This window comes from Dermacentor silvarum, chromosome 5, assembly GCF_013339745.2.
Source record: "Dermacentor silvarum isolate Dsil-2018 chromosome 5, BIME_Dsil_1.4, whole genome shotgun sequence".
Taxonomy (NCBI): Eukaryota; Metazoa; Arthropoda; class Arachnida; order Ixodida; family Ixodidae; genus Dermacentor; species Dermacentor silvarum.
The window spans coordinates 36,182,306-36,187,907 of record NC_051158.1 but is presented as its reverse complement, the minus strand read 5'-3'; the positions used below and the strand labels follow the sequence as shown (position 1 = coordinate 36,187,907).

Sequence of the window (5,602 nt, the reverse complement as noted above, 5' to 3'; positions counted from 1 at the left end):
ACCAACCGACCAAACACACAACCCGAACCCAAACGTACCGAAACGAACTACCAACTAACCGAACCAACCGAACCGAAACTGAACCAACCTAAACTAACCCACCTAAACAGACTAACACTAACCCAACCGAACATAACCTAACCAAACACCTAACCAACCCAACCTAACCTAACCTAACCTAACCTAACCTAACCTAACCTAACCTAACCCACCCTAACCTAACCTAACCTAACCCAACTAACCTAACCTAACCCACCCGAAACATAAACTGAACCCAACCTAACCAACCAACCTAACCCAACCTAACCTAACGAACCAACCTAACCAACCAAACCTAACCAACCGAAACCCAACCTAACCTAACCGAACCCAAACCCAACCTAACCCAACTAAACCTAACCCAAACAAACTAACCTAACCTAACCTACCCAACCCAACCTAACCCAACCAACCAAACTAACCTAACCAACCTAACCAACCTAACCTAACCTAACCTAACCCTAATAACCCAACCTAAACTAACCCAACCCTAACCCAACCTAACCCAACTAACCAACCTAACCCCAAACCAACCTAAAACAACCTAACCTAACCCAACTAACCGAACCTAACCTAACCCACCTAACCAACCCAACCTAACCCAACCCAACGAAACTTAACCTAACCCAACCTAAACACACCTAACTAACCTAACCTAACCCAACCTAACCGAACCTAAACCTAACCCCACCTAACCCAACTAACCCAACCTAACCTAACCCAACCTACCCTAACCTAAACCTAACCCAACCCAAACCAACCTAACCTAACCCAACCAAAACCAACCCAACCTAAACCTAAACAACCAAACCAACCCTAACCAACCCAACTAACCTAACCTAACCTAACCTAACCCAACCCGAACAACCTACCTAACCGAACCTAACCCCCAACCTAACCAACCTAAAACCCAACCTAACCAACCCCTAACCAAACCTAACCAAATAAACCCAACCTAACAAACCTAACCGAACCTAACTCACCTAAACTAACCCAACATAACCTAACCTAACCCAACCGAACCTAACCTAACCTAACCCAACCCAACCGAACCAAATACCCAACCTAACCAAACCCACCTAACCAACCTAACCTAACCCACCCAACCCACCTAACCTAACCAACTAACCTACCTAACCCAAACCGAAACCAAAAACCTAACCCCCCTAACCTAACTACCTAACCAACCGAACCACCCAAAACCTAACCCAACCTAACCTAAAACCACCACCTAACCTAAAACCCAACCTAACCCAACCCTAACCAAAACCCAACCTAACCTAACCTAACCAAAAACCCAACCTAACCCAACCTAAACTAACCAACCAAAACTACCAATAACCAACCTAACCTAAACCGAACCTAACCCAACCTAACCAACTAACCCAACCCAACCTAATCAAACCGAACCGAACCCAACCTAACCGAACCTAACCGAACCTAACCCAACCTAACCTAAACCTAACCAAACCAACCCAACCTAACCTAACCTAACCAACCTAACCCAACCACACTAACGAAACTAACCTAACAATAACCTAACCCAACCGAAACCAAACCCAACCAAACCTAACCTAACCCAACCTAAAACAACCTAACCGAACCTAACCTAACCCAACGAACCAACCTAACCAACCCAACCTAACCTAACCTAACCCAACCTAACCATACCTAACCCAACCTAACCCCACCCAACCTAACCTAACCTAACCAACCCAACCAAACCCAACCTAACTAACCGAACCTAAGAACCCTAACCTAACCCAACCCAACCTAACTAACCTAACCTAACCCAAACCTAACCGAACCTAACCTAACCAACCCAACTAATCTAACCTAACCAAAACCACCTAACCTAACCCAACTAACCCAACCTAACCTAACCCAACCTAACCTAACCTAACCTACCCCCAACTTAACCTACCTAACCTAACCTAACCTAACCCAAACCTAACCTAACCAACCTAACCAACCTAACCTACCAAAACGTAACCAACCTAACCCAGCTTAACCTAACCTAACCAACCTAACCAACCTAACCAACCCAACCTAAACCTAACCACTACCTAACCCAAAGAACCTAACCACCTAAGCCCAACTAACCTAACCTAACCAACCAAACCCAACCTAACTAACCTACCCTAACCTAACCCAACCTAACCCAACCGAACTAACCCGAAACCACCCAAACTAACCCAACCTACTAACTAACCTAACCAACCGAACCTAACCTAACCCAACCAAACCTAACCAAACCGAACCTAACCGAACCCAACAACCACCAACCGAACCCAAACTAACCCAACAACCTAACCAACCTAACCTAACCAGAAGAACCCAACCAACAACCAACCTAAACCAAACCCAACCTAACCCCAACCGAACCCAATAACCCAACCTAAAAAACCCAAGAACCTAACGAACCACCCAACCTAACCTAACCTAACCCACCAACCTACCAAAACTAACCTAACCTAACCAACCTAACCTAACCTAACCCTAACCCAACCTAACCTAACTAAAACCGAACCCAAACCTAACGACCTAACCCCCCCCCCCAACCTAACCTAACCTAACCCAACCTAACTAACCCAACCTAACCCAACTAACCTAAACCAACTAACCAACCCAACCAACCCAACCTAACCTAACCAACCTAACCTAACCTAACCTAAACCTAACCCAACCTACCTAACCTAACCTAACCTAACCTAACCCCACCTAAACCCAAACCCAACCGAACCCACCCGAACCTAACCCAACCAACCTAAACCCAACCTAACCGAACCAAACCAACCCAACCTAACCTACCTAACCCAACGTAACCAACCTAACCCAGCTTAAAACCTAACCCAACCTAACCTAACCTAACCTAACCCAACCTAACCTAACCCCACCTAACCTAACCCAAATTAACCTAACCTAACCTAGCCCAACCTAACCTAAGCTAACCTAACCAAACCCAACCTAACCTAACCGAACTGAACCTCAACCCTAACCCTGAACCCTGAACCGAACCCGAACCGTAACCTAACCCAACCGACCCACCAACCTGACCCTAACCGAAACCTAACCCAACCGAAATCCGACCGAACGAACCCAACCTAACCCAACCCTAACCGACCTAACCCTAACCCATACCCTAGCCAACCTAACCCAATCCAACCTATACGCAACCCTAACCTAACCCCACGAACCTAACCCAAACCTAACCCCAGCCTAACCTAACCTAACACTAACCCACCTACCCAACCTAACCTAACCCACCTACCTGAACCTAACCCAACATAACCTAACCAACCGAATCTAGCCGAACCCTAACCTAACCTAACCGCACCTCTAAAACCCCACCGACCTAAGAACCTAACCAGACCTAACCCTAACATGAACCTAACCCTTCAAATAAGTAACCTACACCCTTAAACCGAATAAACGACCTACCCTAACCCTAACCGCAAACTACGTAACCTAACCTAACTAACCCAACCTAACCAACCTAACCTAACCCAACCTAACCCAACCCAACCTAACCCAACCTAACCCACCAACCTAACTAAACCTAACCTAAACCAACCTAACCCAACCAACCCAACCTAACCCACCCAACCTAAACCCAACCTAACCAACCAACCTAACCAAAAACCAACCCTAACCCAACCTAACCTAACCCAACCTAGCCCAACCTAACCTAACCTAACCTAACCCAGCCTAACCTAACCTAACCCAACCTAACCTAACCTAACCCAACCTAACCTAACCCAACCTAATCTAACCTAACCCAACCTAGCCTAACCTAACCCAACCTAACCCAGCTTAACCTAACCTAACTCAACTAACCTAACCTAACCTAACCAACCCAACCCAACCTAACCTAACCTAACACAACCTAACCTAACCTAACCCAACCTAACCTAACCTAACCTAACCTAACCCAACCTAACCCAACCTAACCTAACCCAACTAACCCAACCTAACCTAACCCACCTAACCTAACCCAACCTAACCTAACCTAACCCAACCTAACCCAACCCAACCTAACCTAACCTAACCCAACCTAACCTAACCTACCCAACCTAACCTAACCTAACCCAACCTAACCTAACCTAACCTAACCAACCTAACCTAACCTAACCCAACCTAACCTAACCTAACCTAACCCAACCTAACCTAACCTACCTAACCTAACCCAACCTAACCTAACCTAACCTAACCCAACCCAACCCAACCTAACCTAACCTAACCCAACCTCACCTAACCTAACCCAACCCAACCAAACCAACTAACCTAACCCAACCCAACCCAACCTAACCTAACCTAACCTAACCCAACCCAACCTAACCCAACCTACCTAACCTTGAATGCACAAAACAAATAATAAAAACTGGCTGAAGTTTACAGGTTACACCAGTGTAACCTGTGTGCCTGTGTTATATAGATTTGAAGAAAACTATATAACCTGGCCGCTGCCACATAACAAATAGGGCTATACTATAGAGTAAAAGGGCAAAGACAAGACAAGGACACACACTTGTGCTTGAGCTTGTCCCATCCTATGTCACTTGCTGACTTAAACACAGGTGTGACAGAGAAATGGAGGATTTTTTGCATAGTCTGCAAAAAATCACTCTCGTCAACGGGCAATTAGTTAGTTGCCACCTGGTCGCCCAAAAGTAGGTCCGCCTATGGAAACGTAGGCCAACCTTTCTGAGGCACTTTAGAGGAAACTCTTATACCACAATCAATTGTGACTAGTTAGAAGAGATGCAACAATATCCTGGGTAATAAAAGTTAAAAATAAATCCTCCCGGCACCCGCATTGACGACAGTTCTGGTTGCTGCAGCTTTAGCACAGTGTCTATTTGTAGCACGCATGCAACGTTACAACTAAAAGGCACAGGCAGAAGAGTAAAGGGGCAAAGACAAGACAAGGACACAATGGGCAACAAACTTATGCTTGAGCTTGTCCCATCCTATGTCATCTTGTTAGTGCCCTATTACTCTTTTTTGTGAGCTGCAACAAGAGGGTCGAAAATGCCAGAAAGTTGCAGGACATCACAGCTTATGTTGAGCATAGCATGGAGTAGGCATTGTTGCGACATGTGGAACCTGAAGGCTCAAGCTAGCTTATTTCAACATGCATTCGCAGAGTTCACCGCCGCTGCATATCGCCGAGCTTCTGCAACAAGTGTTTTCAGCCGCCTTCATTCTCTAGTCCAACACCTCCTTTGGCATGTCACCCATGTAGATGGCGAACAATGCTGCATAGGACGTGAATTATTAGCTTAAAAAAAGACACAGAATTAAGCACAGTGTTTTATTGCTCCATGGGTATATTAGAAGTTGCTAAAGTGTAATATGTGAGCAAAGTCAATTTAGTTTACAAGGAAGTCGCTATTGGTCGTGAATGCATGAACTGATTTTCTATTTGAAAACATTAGTGTTCTATGAATTGTTCTGCACGACGCTGCTGTTCCCATACATGGTCACGGTACATGCGTGCTACAAATAAGACACTGTGCTAAAGCTGCAGCAACCAGAACTGTGGTCAATGCAGGTGCCGGGA

The 5,602-nt window shown here is 45.6% G+C and overlaps 1 pseudogene; it reads left to right on the top strand.

The window, feature by feature from the left end:
- The first annotated feature begins 382 nt into the window (after positions 1-382).
- Positions 383-2,796, top strand: LOC119454063 (sporozoite surface protein 2-like; annotated as a pseudogene).
- The last annotated feature ends 2,806 nt before the right edge of the window (positions 2,797-5,602 follow it).